General features: G+C 43.6%; 1 protein-coding gene across 1 annotated transcript in view; it reads right to left on the bottom strand.

Annotated features, from left to right (window-relative positions):
* Positions 1 to 17,575, bottom strand: part of SGCZ (sarcoglycan zeta) — a 1,689,841-nt gene that overhangs the window by 1,289,323 nt on the left and 382,943 nt on the right. The window lies entirely within an intron of this gene.

Raw genomic sequence — 17,575 nt, 5'->3', positions numbered from 1 at the left:
ATATATATATATATATATATATACACAATAAAGACCAAAAGTTTGGACACACCTTCTCATTTAAAGATTTTTCAGTATTTTCTTGACTATGAAAATTGTACATTCACACTGAAGGCATCAAAACAATGAATTAACACATGTGGAATTATATACTTAACAAAAAAGTGTGAAACAACTGAAAATATGTCTTATATTCTAGGTTTTTCAAAGTAGCCACCTTTTGCTTTGATGACTGCTTGGCACACTTTTGGCATTCTCTTGATGAGCTTCAAGAAGTAGTCACTGGAAATGATCTTCCAACAATCTTGAAGGAGTTCCCAGAGATGCTTAGCACTTGTTGGCCCTTTTGCCTTCACTCTGCGGTCCAGCTCACCCCAAACCTTCTCGATTGGGTTCAGGTCTGGTGACTGTGGAGGCCAGGTCATCTGGCGTAGCACCCCATCACACTGCTTCTTGGGCAAATAGCCCTTACACAGCATGGAGGTGTGTTAGGGGTCATTGTCCTGTTGAAAAATAAGTGATGGTCCAACTAAATGCAAACCGGATGGAATAGCATGCCGCTGCAAGATGCTGTGGTAGCCATGCTGGTTCAGTATGCCTTCAATTTTGAATAAATCTCCAACAGTGTCACCAGCAAAGCACCCCCACACCATCACACCTCCTCCTCCATGCTTCACGGTGGGAACCAGACATGTAGAGTCCATCTGTTCACCTTTTCTGCATCGCACAAAGACACGGTGGTTGGAATCAAAGATCTCAAATTTGGACTCATCAGACCAAAGCACAGATTTCCACTGGTCTAATGTCCATTCCTTGTGTTCTTTAGCCCAAACAAGTCTCTTCTGCTTGTTGCCTGTCCTTAGCAGTGGTTTCCTAGCAGCTATTTTACCATGAAGGCCTGCTGCACAAAAGTCTCCTCTTAACAGTTGTTGAAGAGATGTGTCTGCTGCTAGAACTCTGTGTGGCATTGACCTGGTCTCTAATCTGAGCTGCTGTTAACCTGCGATTTCTGAGGCTAGTGACTCGGATAAACATCCTCAGAAGCAGAGGTGACTCTTGGTCTTCCTTTCCTGGGGCGGTCCTCATGTGAGCCAGTTTCTTTGTAGCGCTTGATGGTTTTTGCAACTGCACTTGGGGACACTTTCAAAGTTTTCCCAATTTTTCGCACTGACTGACCTTCATTTCTTAAAGTAATGATGGCCACTCGTTTTTCTTTACTTTACTGCTTTTTTCTTGCCATAATACAAATTCTAACAGTCTATTCATTAGTACTATCAGCTGTGTATCCACCAGACTTCTGCACAACACAACTGATGATCCCAACCCCATTTATAAGACAAGATGTCCTACTTATTAAACCTGACAGGACACAATTGTGAAGTGAAAACCATTTCCGGTGACTACCTCTTGAAGCTCATCAAGAGAATGCCAAGAGTGTGCAAAGCAGTCATCAAAGCAAAAGGTGGCTACTTTGAAGAACCTAGAATATAAGACATATTTTCAGTTGTTTCACACTTTTTTGTTAAGTATATAATTCCACATGTGTCAATTCATTGTTTTGATGCCTTCAGTGTGAATGTACAATTTTCATAGTCAAGAAAATACAGAAAAATCTTTAAATGAGAATATGTGTCCAAACTTTTGGTCTGTACTGTGTATATATATATATATATATATATATATATATATATATATATAGTTACATCCCTGGTGGCATGCTTGCATAGTGCACCACCTCCTACTATGCAAGACCGCAATCTTACCTGTCAGTCCAGTCTGAAATCCCTGCTCCAGTTCATTTCTCTTGACTGACTGCTTAGGGCGGTGGCCCGGTTACTTCCTGATTCTTATAGCTGCTGTGGGCGCACTCCTAATGCGTCTCCAGCCTATTGCTGTGAGTCTCTGAATAATTAAACCCCCTCCACCCAGTAGGAGGTGCCTGAGCAACACCTTCACTCAGTTTGTCTTTGCAACTGTATTGCCAGGTCCTGTCCTGTTATCTCTGACTTCTAGTCTGTTTCAGCCACTCTGGGGGCTGCATTCCCAGACCTGTTATCTCTGACTTCTAGTCTGTTTCCACTACTCTGGGGGATGTATTCCCAGGCCTGTTACCTGTGACTTCTAGTCTGTTTCCGCCACTCTGGCGGCTGTATTCCCAGGCTCGTTCTTGTATCTCATTGCAGTAGCAGTTCCTGTCTGAACTGTATCCTAGTCTGTTACCTGTTTTTCCTCTATGTCCTTACCTTCCCTTTTCCTGCAGTATCTGAACCTGCACCTATCTCCAACTCGTTGTCTCTGTACTACTGTTTGTGAGTTTTGTGTCCACTCGCTACTTCATAGGAAGTACCTTGTGTGTATCTGGTTCTTCTTGTCCCTTTTCCCTTCCTCCGTATCTTCCTGTATTTTCCAGTCTGTTCCATGTGAACAGAGCCCTGTCCTCTCTGCCTTGCCCACCGCTCCGGCGGTTTCTCTCTGCTCTGACTTGCCCACCGCTCCGGCGGTTTCTCTCTGCTCTGACTTGCCCACCACTCCGGCGGCTTCCCTCTGCTATGACGTACCCACCGCTCTGGCGGCTTCTCTCTGCTCTGACTTACCCACCACTCCGGCAGCTTCTCTCTGCTCTGACTTGCCCACCGCTCCGGTGACTTCTCTCTGCTCTGCCTTGCTCACTGCACCAGCGGTTTCTCTCTGCTCTGACTTGCCCACCGTTCTGGCGGTTTCTCTCTGCTCTGACTTGCCCACTGCTCTGGCGTTTTCCCTCTGCTCTGCCTTACCCACCGCTCCGGTGGCTTCTCTCTGCTCTGACTTGCCCACCGCTCCGGCGGCTTCTCTCTGCTCCGCCTTGCTCACCGCACCAGCGGTTTTCGCTTTACTCTGCTTGTCTACCGCATCTATGGCTTTGTACCTGTCTCCCAGTCTGTACTGGACCTAATCCAGCCTGAGCTCCAACCTGCTAGTACCTCCCTGTCTGCACTCCAGCCGTGCTTGTCAGTATCTCCCTGTCTGCACTCCAGCCGTGCTTGTCAGTGCCCACCTGTCTGCATACCAGCCGTGCTTGCCAGTGCCCACCTGTCTGCATACCAGCCGTGCTTGCCAGTGCCCACCTGTCTGCATACCAGCCATACTTGCCAGTACCCACCTGTCTGCATACCAGCCATACTTGCCAATACCCACCTGCCTGTATGCCAGTACAACCTGCCTGTTCCTGCATTCCCTGGTGTGGGTCAACAACTGTGACGGGGTCGGACCTGGAGTCGCACCTGGTCCTTCTGCTCGGTTCCTCCTTGGTCCACGGAGTCGACTAAGCCGCGGTGCGACCTTGGTCGGATCAGGTTGATACTTAGTTACGCCCCTCCAGGCACTCCTTGGTTCATGGTACAGAGGGATCACTAATCACGCTCACGCCAGTCAGTCCGAGCGTGAGCGTAACATATATATATATATATATATATATATATATATATAGTGGAATACCTATACTAACTAAACAAGCAAATCTCTCCCTGACTCAGCAGCACCTCTCCCTACTCTGCCTGATTCCGGGGTAGACTGTGACAAGCATAGCGGCGCCAGGTTTTATATAGACCTGATGATGCTGTGCGGCCAGTTAATCACTGTAATGCCCACAACCAACATGGCTACAGTGCGTGGCAGGCAATCCCTGCATATTCATTGGCTCTCTAAAGAGTGTCAAACATGCAGGGAAGGGACCCGAGTTCCCGCCCGAGCAACTCAGAAATACTCGCCGAGCTTGTCGAGTTCAGTGATGCTCGGGTGAGTACCGAGCAGTGGCGAGCATGTTCACTCATCACTAGTCAACACATGTAAAGGTAGATTGAAATGAGATGATAGATACAAGATAGATAAATAGATTATATGTGTATGTATTTGTGTGTGTTTTCTTTCTATTTTACTATTCTTTGGCTGTCAGATGAAGTTCTATGAATACTGAATAGGTTTAGGTATAACAGCGCATTGGGTCCTAGGAGCCAGACACAAATTATAAAGTACAGAACAGAACATAATAAATAATTAAATAAGGAATTAGTATCCGATACATGGGACACTTCTGGGAACATGCAGATAATTATACATTATACAGCTCATTTATCAACAATGCTGGGAAGCATTCCAGGTTTCACTGTCCTCCATGGGGAAAGTGAACAGACTGCATTACAGGTTATCTAAGACTTACATTCTTGGCACTTTACTAACAGTTCAAGTAACAGGTACCACTCAAGGGCACACAATGGAAACATTTTGGGGATTCAATAGCTCTCTAGTTATGTTTATATGTATTTTAAATGCATGACATGTCATATCATACATGACTGCTATTTGGAAACATTCAGATAGTCAGTTAATATTATCACTTGCAAAGCTTTAAAAAAGACATACAAACTGTATTAATGCACAAGATTGAGTAATTGTCCATTCCTCTTTGTGACTTTTTTGAGCATTTTGAAATGTTTACCAAATAGGAAAACAAATGTGTACATATGCTACATATGCATTAAAATGTTCACTATTTTTAACACTGCGCTCAGGTGCAGAGTAAATTTTATACCTGCACATTGATAATCATATCCATTCTAATTAACATTCCTATGTGGCTACATGAATATATTCCTAAATATTCACCTGTACCCTAATAAGGTGTTTGGGGGGGATACTGTCCTGTTTTTTAAGGCATCTGGTTACTTTTTTAAAGGGGTTGTCTAAACATGAACATTGGTTAAAATTGCAATTTAAAAACAAGCAACTTTGCAACTTTTAATCTTATTACAAATATTCTCCATTTAAAATTTGAGAGATTTTTAATTGTATTGTGTAATGCTGCAGTTTAGCAACATGGCCAAGCATGTGCACAAGCTCTTTTTACTACAGCTGTCACAGGCAGTACTGCTGGATAGCAGGTCAGCACAACAGGCAGGCAAGGGGAAGTCAGGAAAGCTGTGCCAAAAATCAGGAAATACAGAAACAGGCAGAATTGTTGGGCAATAATATAGTCAGAGTTAAAGCTGGGGTCAATAACAGGATATACATTAATAACAAATAACAAAAGATACCAAAGAACCAGCAGCAAGGCTAACTGTAAAGCTATAACTGGCAGTAATGGACTAATTGAGGGTTTTAATAGCAAAGTACCCCACCCATGGCTCCAGCAGAAAAGTAATCACCCCCGAAGTACCAGAACAAAAATAGAAAATAGGCATAGGTTTTAGCTGAGCAACGCTTTATGCTGCCCAGCGGCAACTATACCCTTAAAGCCGCGCCATCTAGTAGACGTGGCTGGTGTGGCAGCAACGTGTTCTCACATGGATGTTACAACAGCACTAAAAGCAATGATCGATAGCTGGCTGGATAACTGCAGCCAACTTTAGTGCCCTTGCGCTCCTCCAATGCTCCTGCAGCATCAGACAGTGCACAAATCAGTTCAGCATTTATTGATGCTAAACTGCCAATCTTCAGGAAAACATTGACTCCAAAAATAAGCAAGTCAGAAGATTAGAGAAGGGTGGTCTCACAGAGATGATAAGCGGAAACAATTCATTAAGAATTAGGGTCAATTTTTGTGACAAATTCTCTTTGAGGAGTATTCCCATCTCAGAACTTTATGGCACATGTACAGGATATGACTTAGATGACTGATACAGGTCCTTTTGGGACCCAGACCTAACTCAATAACATTGCTCCCTTCCATCATTAGTGTATATGGAGAGGTGACTGCGCATACGTGGCTTTCTTCATTAAAGTGTACGGAAGTTCTTAAAAAAACTATACAAATTTGTAGTCCCCATAAAAGTGAACAAAGAGAATTCATCCAAGGCGGGATCTCTCTCAATTCATTGAAGGGAAAGAGAGGGACCTTTTCTTAAAGTGAGTACAGGTCCTAAACAAACTTATTGTGTGGATATTCACTGATAGAACTCAAAGAAAAAAAAAACATTAATGATAAAAAGTAAAAACACTTGATATGTCTATTGGATAGATACTATGAACACAGTAGTAGCTTTAGCAGCGCACAGTAAGATAGAAACTTTATTTCCAAAATTGCATTGTATTGGTTAGACCAAGTCCAGAATTTTTCATTACTTTTATGTTACTCAAAGTGTTAAGCGATGTGTTTAACTTAACACGATATGCCACGGTAAAAGAGAGAGACTCAATTTCTTCTCAACTTAATTCATTTGTCATACATGTGTCATCTAAAATAGACTGGTTGATATATATCCCTGATTCAACAGTTACACCTGTCATATAAAGTGATATCTGATGATAACATCTTTATTAAATTGTCAATGTTTAGTCAATCAAACTGATTCATGCCAGGAACACAGACAGAAGACACACAGTTTACAAGGGAATTAAAAACATTGGACTACTTCTCCCCACAGAAAATTCTTTATATATGTTTGTATTTAGGACATATATAAAAATAGTGATATTCAATGTTAATTTAACCTTCATTAAATAGGTTTTCTACTACTAATTTCACCTCCTTTCATACAGTATGTCTTAACTCTTACTATCAGTTTTCGAAGATATTTCTATTATCTGTGCTGCTCCTGTAAGTTCCTTTCTATGTTAGTCATCTAGTCTTCTGTTGTGATTCTGGTTCTGATACTTTTGGTCTGGAAACTGGAATCATGAGCAGCGCACTTTATTGGTGGGAGAGGGGGTACCTCTGTGATTGACAGCAATCTGAGCACACATGTTCAGATCAGACTTCACTCTCCTCCTCTGCCTGTATAATGCCTGTGCTTTTGAGTGCTGTGTATAGCTACAGCAGAGGTAGAACTATTAAAACATAACTTTTAATGTAAAATATTTGAAAACCCTCTTCGTTATACAAAAACAGACAACCACATATGTATACAACAATGTCCAAAGCTATACATACAATGTCAGACTACATACTTTATGTGTCATAAATGAAACCATCCTTGTGTTGTTCTGTCGAAGCAGAATGATATGAAGATATTCAACCTTCAGTAATTTATAAATAATAGGAACCATCTCAACCAAAAAATTTGTCCCTGAGAGTCGTTGGGAGGTTCTTCAAAAATCCTGTCTGTGTAGTTTGTCATTGTATGTCTAGCTTTGGACATTGCGCTATACATACAGTGGGTGAAATACATTTTGAACAATTTTCTAAGTAAATATATTTTTAAAAGTGTTATTGAAATGAAATTCTCACCAGATGTCGGTAAGAACTCATTCAATCCACAAAAGGCAAAGAAATCAAGCCATAGATGTCCATAAATTAAGTTATGTGTAACAATAAGAAATGACACAGGGAAAAAGTATTGAACACATGAAGAAAGAGAGGTGCAAAAAGCCATGGAAAGTCATGACACCAGCTGAAATCTATCAGTAATTAGAAAGCAATCCTGCCACTTAGTGAAAAATAATATCAGCTGGCTCAACTGATGGCCTCTAAAAAGGTGTCTCATTACCAAGGTGCCACACAAGAAACATCTCATGATGGTAAAACTAGTGAATTGCCTGCAGACCTTCACAACCTTATTGTTGTAAAACATACTGATGGCATTGGTTACAGAATAATTTCTAAGCTACTGAAGGTTCCAGTGAGTACTGTTGGGGCCATAATCTGGAAGTGGAAACATCATTTCACCATAAATCGGCGACGACCAGGTGCTCCCCGCAAGCTTTCAAACAGAGGAGTGAAAAGAATTATCAGAGGAGCTGTACAAGAACCAAGAATTAAACGTAGAGAGCTACAGAAAGACTTGAAATCAGCAGGTACAATTGTTTGAAAGAAAACAATAAATAATGCGATCAAGCATGCAAGATTTCATTGCTGAACAAAAACCATGTTCAAGCAAGTTTAAAGTTTTCTCAACAACATTTAGACAAGACTGTGAAATACTGAAAGATTGTAGTCTAGTCAGATGAAACCTAAATTAAACACTTTGAATGCCATAATACACACCATGTTTGGAGGCCAAAAGGCACTGCATATCATCCCAAAAACACTATACAACAGTGATGTTTGGAGATGGGGGGCTGTTTTTCATCATACGGCACTGGCAAATGTCATATTGTTGAAGGGAGAATGAATGGACAAATCTACAAAGACATTCTTGATAAAAATCTGCTGCCATCTGCTGCCACCTAGTAGGATGATGAAGGTGGACTTTTCAGCAAGACAATGATCCCAAACACACAGCCAAGCAAACTCTCAATTGGTTTCAGAGAAAGAAAGTAAAGCTACTAGAATAGCCCAGCAATCACCTGACCTAAATCCAATAGAAAATTTATGGAAATAACTAAAGCTCAGAGTTCATAGAAGGAGACCAGGAACCTTCAGGATTTGAAGAGTGTTTATATGGAAGAATGGGCCAAAATCACACCATCACACCTGAGCAATGCATGTGACTAACTTCACCATACAGCAGGTGTTTCAAGCTGTCATCACCAACAAGGTCTTTGAATGAAATATTAACCCCTTCAGCCCTGGTCGATTTTCCATTTTTCGGGTTTTGTTCCCCTACTTCCCAGAGCCATAACCTTTTTTATTTTAACATCAATATGGCTTGTTTTTTGCACTATGAGTTGTACTTTTGAATGGCACCATTGATTTTGCCATATAGTATACTGGAAAATGAGAAAAAAAATTCAAGTGCGGTGAAATTGCAAAAAAGTGCAATTCCACAATTGTTTTTTGGTTTTTTTATTTACCATGTTCACTAAATGCTAAAACTGACCTGCCAAAATTATTCTCCATGTCAGTATGAGTGCGCAGAAACCAAACATGTATAAGTTCTTTTTATTTAAGTGGTGAAAAAAATCCAAACTTTGTAAAAAAAAAAAAATTTCACTATTTTCTGAGACCCAAAGTGTCTCATTTTTTGGGATCTGGGACTGAGTGAGGGCCTTTTTTTTTGGATGCCGAGCTGAGGTTTTATTGATATCATTTTGGGGTAGAAGATTCGATGATCGCCTGTTATTGCATTTTATTGAAATGTTGCGGCTGCCAAAAAATGTAATTCTGGCATTTTGATTTTTTTCTCATTACACCATTTATCGATCTGATTAATTTACTTTATATTTTGATGGATCAAACATTTCTGAACATAGCATTACCATATACAGTTATATGAAAAAGTTTGGGCACCCCTATTAATCTTAAGCTTAATGTTTTATAAAAATTGGTGTTTTTGCAACAGCTATTTCAGTTTGATATATGTAATAACTGTTGGACACAGTAATGTTTCTGCCTTGAAATGAGGTTTATTGTACTAACAGAAAATGTGCAATCTGCATTCAAACAAAATTTGACAGGTGCATAAGTATGGGCACCCTTATCATTTTTTTGTTTTAAATACTCCTACCTACTTTTTACTGACGTACTAAAGCACTTTTTTTGGTTTTGTAACCTCATTGAGCTTTGAACTTCATAGCCAGGTGTATGCAATCATGAGAAAAGCTACTTAAAGTGGCCACTTGCAAGTTGTTCTCCTGTTTGAATCTCCTCTGAAGAGTGGCATCATGGGCTCCTCAAAACAACTGTCAGATGATCTGAAAACAAAGATTATTTAACATAGTTGTTCAGGGGAAGGATACAAAAAGCTGTCTCAGAGATTTAACCTGTCAGTTTCCACTGTGAGGAACATAGTAAGGAAATGGAAGAACACAGGGACAGTTCTTGTTAAGGCCAGAAGTCGCAGGCCAAGAAAAACATCAGAAAGGCAGAGAAGAATGGTGAGATCAGTCAAGGACAATCCTCAGACCACCTCCAGAGAGCTGCAGCATCAACTTGCTGCAGATGGTGTCACTGTGCATCGGTCAACTATACAGCGCACTTTGCACAAGGAGAAGCTGTATGGGAGAGTGATGCGAAAGAAGCCGTTTCTGCAAGCACGCCACAAACAGAGTCGGCTGAGGTATGCAAAAGCACATTTGAAGAAGCCTATTTCTTTTTGGAAGAAGGTCCTATGGACTGATGAAACCAAGATTGAGTTGTTTGGTCATACAAAAAGGCGTTATGCATGGGGGCAAAAAAACACAGCATTCCAAGAAAAACACTTGCTACCCACAGAAAAATTTGGTGGAGGTTCCATCATGCTTTGGGGCTGTGTGGCCAATGCCGGCACCAGGAATCTTGTTAAAGTTGAGGGACGCATGGATTCCACTCAGTATCAGCAGATTCTTGACAATAATGTTCAAGAATCAGTGATAAAGTTGAAGATACGCAGGGGATGGATCTTTCAGCAAGACAATGATCCAAAACACCGCTCCAAATCTACTCAGGCATTTATGCAGAGGAACAATTACAATGTTCTGGAATGGCCATCCCAGTCCCCAGACCTGAATATCATTGAACATCTGTGGGATCATTTGAAGAGGGCTGTCCATGCTCGGCGACCATCAAACTTAACTGAACTGGAATTGTTTTGTAAAGAGGAATGGTCAAAAATACCTTCATCCAGGATCCAGGAACTCATTAAAAGCTACAGGAAGCGACTAGAGGCTGTTATTTTTGCAAAAGGAGGATCTACTAAATATTAATGTCACTTTTCTGGTGAGGTGCCCATACTTATGCACCTGTCAAATTTTGTTTGAATGCAGATTGCACATTTTCTGTTAGTACAATAAACCTAATTTCAAGGCAGAAACATTACTGTGTCCAACAGTTATTACATATATCAAACTGAAATAGCTGTTGCAAAAACACCAATTTTTATAAAACATTAAGTTTAAGATTAATAGGGGTGCCCAAACTTTTTCATATAACTGTATATGGATTTTTTAATTGTTTTGTATTGAATGGGGCAAAATGGGGGTGATTTGAATAGTGTTGAGCTAGTATGTTCTATTCCAAGTATGCTCGGGCGAGCTCCGAGTATTTACAGCTGCTCGGTGAAATGTTCGAATCACTCCCGTGTGCATGATTTGCAGCTGTTTGACAGCTTTATTACAGGTGAGGAATGTGTAAGAAATAGACATTCCTCACATGTAGTAAAACTGTCAAACAGTCGCACATCATGCACACGGGGAGCGATTCAAGCATATCACCGAGCAGCTGTAAATACTCGGAGCTCGGCCAGAGCATAGTCGGTGAAAGGGTTAATATAACATACTCGCTCAACACTAGATTTGAATTTTTTCTATTCTTTCAATATATTTTAAAACTTTTTTTTACTTTCTATTGGCTTCAATAGTCCCCTTAGGAGTAGTGTTGAGCCACCCCCGTAGTGTTCGAGTTCGGTTTGGTTCGTCGAACACCCGTATGTTCGACGAACTGTTCATCGAACTGTTCGACGAACACCTTCGAACACCATTAAAACCAATGGCAGGCAAACAAAAACACATAGCAACACATAGAAAACACATAGAAAACACTTCAAAGATGTCCAAAAGCTGACAAACTGCTCAGAAGACACAACTAACACATGGAAAAGTGACAAGTACATATAGACATGCGAAAAGAAAAGAGGTGGAGGAGTAAAAGGAGGGGGAGACACAGATATAGGCATGTCATGCCCTTCTAAAACCAAAAAAGTGCGAAGCCGACACGGCCAGTCCGTTCCTGCCCATGCGACCTCCGTGTTGCCGGCTTTGTGCCAGAGCTGCGGTGGACCCTGATGGCCAGCCCCCCTCTCCCAATACTGGTGCCAGTCCGCTGGTGGGTCGAGCGAGCCCCCCTGTGGTGGAGGCAGCTCTAAGCTTTTTCATTTAAATTATCTCTCTAATTTGAATGAGTACACTTTAAATCCTTTTACAAGGATCTATTGGAGGGCAAGTCTGATGTCAGCAGCTGCAGGAATTCCAGCTCCAGTAGTGTCCACTAAAGCTGCTGCAGTTAAAAAGCTTTTATAAGGATCGAGCTTGGCGGTCCACTGCAAGGCGTCCTACCGCCAGTCACAGCCCCTGTGCCTTGGGGTGCCTCCCGATGCTCTTCACTGAGTATCCCGGGGGCCCGAAGCATTTCCTTTGAAAAAATTAAGTGTCCAAACTACAGGTGGTGTAGCTTGCTTAACAGCTGGAATAATCCGCTGACTAGCAGACACTGCTACTAGGCGCAAAGTATTTCCTGGGCTAGATGCAGCTAAAAATTTGTAATTAGATACTCTCGTTGGATGCTGAGAAAGCATTCCATAGAGTCTTCTGGCACGCCATATATTATTCTCTTAAAAATCTTGGGGTAGGGGTCTAGGGGACCCTTTTATAGCCAAAATCACGGCCCTGTATCGCAATACGTCACCTAGTCTGAAGATAATTGGAACTGTAGCACCCCGAGAGCTCGGATGCTACAGAGGTATTGCACCTCACCCAGAGGTGTGATATCTCACTCTCAGGTAAGGATGGAGTGTGGATTAGGACCCCGACACCTGCATGCATTACACCACATTGCCACGGGGCAGGGCGACCAATATGCCCCTGAGATGGGCACGACAGTCCCTGTCCCTGGCTGGAGTGGGGGGAGGGAACACCGAGGAAGAGGAACCCTGTAGTGCAGGAGCAGGGAGGAAGCAGTTCTTGAGTGCATTGAGAAGGGAGTATAAAAGGTGGGCACCATCTTAGTTCAGTGCAGAGAAGTCTGCGCTGAAGTGACAGGGAGCAGGGGCTCTGCATGAGCTCTCCTCCGGAGGCGGGCCTAGTAACAGAAGCACAGGCCTGGAAGAGGGAGAAGGAAGGAAGAGGAGCGGAGAAGGCTGCAGAAATGAGGAACGAAGGGATCCCAGGGGTGTGGAGGGGCGAGTCACCACCGCACGCCCGAATCCACCTGCGTGGAGGGGTCAGGCCAAAGGGGGAGACCGGTCCCCGAAACTAGTGGAGGCGGGAAACGACCCTCAGCTAGAAACCGGAGGCTGTGACATTTTATGTGGCGCAGCCCCTCGCTACACCCACTAGGAAGGCACCACATAGGGTCAGGGAAAGTGGCGCCATGTTTACCAAGAGAAGGCCCGAGGTAGCCGGACAGAAGCGTGGTCACTGGTGGGGTAAGAAAGGCCAGAGAAAGGACACACAAAGGGGGACCTGTGAAGCGCTCCAAAGTTATCTGCGAGTTGGCCGAGCCCCTCACCTGGTGAGCACAGTACGACGTGGGCAGCCGTTACCTGCAGAAGTGGTCTGGATAATAAGAACTGTGAGTAAAGGCCCTAGACTGCATCACTGACTCCGTGTCGTTACTGCTGCTGCCCTGCACCATCACCCCCATCCTCTGCATACACTGCCCTGAGGCTATACTCCTCCCGTGGGGAGTTATACTACGCTCTGCTGCATCCACAATACCAGCCTCAGCGGTCTGCCCTGCAGCGACGGTTCACTCTGACAGCAATCCACGGGTGGCATAGTCGGACATTTAAACATCAAAAGCACATAAATAGTTCAGCCACTGGTTTGACCGCCCTGAGCCATGGAACCGGGTCGCCGCCACGGAGACTACAACCACCAGCATCCACCTAAAAGGGTTCTGCTCCAGGAGTCCCAAGGCCCAGGGGGCGCGTCAGAACATTTTCATCACATTTCATAATCATCAATGGGACAAGGCAGGGATGTCCTCTGTCCCCTCTCTTATACATCCTAGTGACGGAGCACCTGCTCTCATCAATTCGTCATAACCCCAATATTAGGTGGATTGAGGTGGGAGGCACTGAGTACAAGTGCTCTGCATTTGCTGATGTTGTCCTAGTATATTTCACTCAATCACACATATCCATCCCTGCTGTTATGGCTGAAATAGATCACTTTGTTACATGGTCAAATTTTAAAATCAATGCAGCGAAGTCTGAGGCCCTCGATGTTTCCCTCCCCAAATCCATACAGGATTCCATCCAGTCCAACTTTCCCTTTGCCTGGCCCTCACAGGGTATCAAATACTTAGGAATTCGTATTCATAGAGACCTCTCCCGTCTATGTTATCTTAATTTTGGGCCCTTTATTGAACAACTCCATGCATATCACGGTTGGCAAGTTTGAACTGTAAGATTCACTACGTGAACCACTGGTGTTTTGTGGAAAAACACATGTACACTGTTTTCCAAATTATTATGCAAAAAGTGTTTAGGAGTGATAAGGTAGGACTTTTTTTGTTTGTCAGTTAAACTCATTGATGGTGATGTGTGTCAGGGCTCTTTATATCACTGTAAGCAATTGCAGATACCTGTGCTAATTAGTTTGGCAGGTGTGTCCAATGAAAGGCAAGATTACTTAAGAAGGCTGTCCCACATTATTAAGCAGCCTACATTTTCTGCCAATATGGGAAAGAAAAAGGATGTGTCGGCTGCTGGGAAGCAACAAATTGTGGAGTGTTTAGGTCTAGGCATGACTACAATCAACATTGCCAAGATACTTCATCCTGATCATCGCACAATCAAGAAGTATGTAGCTGATTCACAGTACACACGTGTGCGTGCTGATAAGGGAAAATTGAGGACTCTTTCCTACAGGCAATTATGTCAGGTTAAAAGAGCAGCGGCAAAAAAGCCTTGTCATAGCAGCAGACAAGTTTTTGAAGCTGCTGGTGCCTCCAACGTCCCCCGAACAACAAGATGTAGGGTCCTTCAGAGGTTTGCAGCTGTGCGTAAGACATCCTGTCGACCTCCTCTATCCACTGTACACAAGCAGAAACGGCTCCAGTGTGCCAAACAATACATGAAGACTGACTTCAAAACTGTTTTGTTCACCGATGAGTGCAGAGCAACGCTCGATGGTCCAGATGGATGGAGTGGAGGATGGCTGGTTGATGGACACCCCATGCAAACATGGCTACGGCGCCAACAAGAAGGAGGTGGAGTAATGTTTTGGGCTGGAATCATGGGGAGAGAGATTGTCGGCCGCTTTAGGATCCCTGAAGGGGTAAAGATGAACTCCATAATGTATGTGGAGTTTCTCAGCACTTCCTGCCATGGTTCAAGAAGAACCGTGTGTTCCGCAGCAAGATCATTTTCATGCATGATAATGCACCATCTCATGCTGCACATAACACATCTGCATCTCTGGCTGATATGGGCATAAAAGGGGACAAACTTATGGTGTGACCCCCATGCTCCCCTGACCTCAACCCCATTGAGAACTTCTGGAGCATCATCAAAAGGAGTGTCTATGATGGCAGGAGGCAGTTCACATTTAAGCAACCGCTCTGGGAGGGTATTCTGTCCTCATGCAAAACAATTGAAGCAGAAACCATCCAAAACCTGACAAATTCAATGGACGAGAGAGTTCAGAAGCTCCTTTCGAACAAGGGGACCTATGTGAAAATGTAACATCACCTAGAATAAAGTTTTGATTTGAAAACTGTTTGATTTCAGTATCTAATAACCTGATAATGTTTATAATTTCAAAAATGACCATTTTTTGTTCTTTATTAAAATGAAAAGGTTGATCGAAAAGTGGGGGGATCTAAGAGTGTGGCAACCCAGTAGTCAGGATTATTTCGAATTCTGACAATCTGAGGGTCATGTTGCAGGTAGTGCAGCAAGAAGGCACTCATGTATCTTGCGCATCTAGGAGCCCCAAAATTATTTTTCGGGCTAGATGCAGCTAAAAATAATTATTAATTTGAAATCTGGGGGAGCTTAGTATAGATGGCCTAATAGAATCAGTACTGCAAACTGCTACAAGGCCCAAATTATTTTCCAGCCAAGATACAGATAAACATGATTAGTAATTTTAAATCTAGTGGAGTTTAGTATAGATGGCCTAATAGAATCAGTACTGTACACTGCTACAAGGCCCAAATTATTTTCCAGCCAAGATACAGATAGACATGATTAGTAATTTGAAAGCTTAGGACGGTTGGTGAGGTGATTTTATCAAATCATCAAGCTTTTACTCTCCCCAGGATGACACAGGGGTAGAAAAGTCATTTCGGATCCATGATTTGTTCATCTTTATGAACGTGAGTCTGTCTACATTATCAGTGGAGAGCTGCATGCGCTTATCTGTCAGCACACCACCAGCAGCTCTGAACACACGTTCAGACAGAACGCTGGCTGCGGGGCATGACAAGATTTCCAAGGCGTAAGAGCCGAGCTCCGGCCATTTATCCAGATTGGAAGCCCAAAAAGAGCAAGGGTCCAGTGACACAGTCATGGCTTCAATGTTTACTTGGAGATACTCCTGTACCATCATCTCTAGGCGTTGACTATGTGTCAGACTTCTTGTCTCCTGTGGCCTTGCAAAGGATGGGCTAAAAAAGTGGTGAAATGATTCCGCAAAATTGATGTTACCAGCAGATACTGTGCTTCTGTTACGGTTTGAGTGCTGAACACTCGACGGTCCCACGGTTGGCAAGTTGGAACTGTGAGATTCACTACGTGCACCACTGGTGTTTTGTGGAAAGGCACATGTAAGATTCTGCAACAGTCTCTGCTGATACTCCTGCATGCGTGCATCCCTTTCTATGGCAGGAATAATTTCTGCAAATTTACTTTTGTAACGGGGATCTAACAGTGTGGCAACCCAGTAGTCAGGATTATTTCTAATTCTCACAATTCGAGGGTCATGTTGCAGGTAGTGCAGCAAGAAGGCACTCATGTGTCTTGCGCATCCAGGAGCACCAAGTCCCTGTTGTGTTGGTGGCGAGGTAACAATCATGCTTCCTTCCTCTGTCCTCCACACCCAACCTCGCACAACAGAAATGTGATCAAGGTCTCCATCATCTGATGAGTCTTCCATTAGTTCGTCCTCCACTTCTTCCTGGGCTCCTGCACCTTCCTGACTAGTTGCGCCCTGGTGAAACCATCTTCCCCACCTTCACATGCCTGCCGCCTTGGTGCTGCCGACCATCTGGACCTTGCAGATGTTAGCCCTTCCGCATACAACTCCTCCTCCTCTACTTCCTCCACCTCCTCTTGTGCCACCACCTGACTCCAAATTCTGTTTGCCATGTGCTCCAGCATGTAAATCACCGGAATAGTCATGCTGATAATGGCATCGTCAGCACTAAACATCTTCGTCGCCATTTCAAAACTGTGCAGAAGGATGCATATGTCCCTGATCTGAGACCACTCCTCCAGCGTGATTTGCCCCACCTCTGGATCTCGTTGGCCCAGGCTATACGTCAGAACGTATTGCACCAGGGCTTGTCGGTGCTGCCACAGTCGCTGCAACATGTGCAGAGTTGAATTCCACCGAGTAGGCACATCGCATTTTAGCCGGTGAAGTGGCAGGCCTAACGACATCTGTAGAGATGTAAGTCGCTGAGCTGCGGGATGCGAATGGCGGAAGTGAGCACACAGCGACCATGCCCTCTGCAGAAGGCCATTTAGTCCTGGATAGTGGACTAAAAATTGCTGGACAACCAGGTTCAACACGTGAGCCATACAAGGCACGTGTGTGACATTGCCCCGGCGAAGGGCCGCACCAAGGTTTGCAGCATTGTCGCACACGGCCTTCCCTGGTTTCAGGTCCAGTGGAGACAACCATTCATGAAACTGGTTCTCCAGAGCAGACCACAACTCCTCAGCTGTGTGACTCACATTTCCCAGACATTTCAAAGTAAAAACTGCCTGATGACATTGAGCCCTGCTGCCAGCATAGTAAGGAGTTGTGCAGGATCCCTTCTGCGCAGTTAGAAAGCTTGTGGCATGACCAGACAGGC

Source organism: Phyllobates terribilis, unplaced genomic scaffold, assembly GCF_046119375.1.
Source record: "Phyllobates terribilis strain yellow unplaced genomic scaffold, ASM4611937v1 Scaffold_1__5_contigs__length_1240528914, whole genome shotgun sequence".
Lineage (NCBI taxonomy): Eukaryota > Metazoa > Chordata > Amphibia > Anura > Dendrobatidae > Phyllobates > Phyllobates terribilis.
Note: the sequence above shows the minus strand (reverse complement) of the source record. Positions and strands in the feature narration are given on the sequence as shown.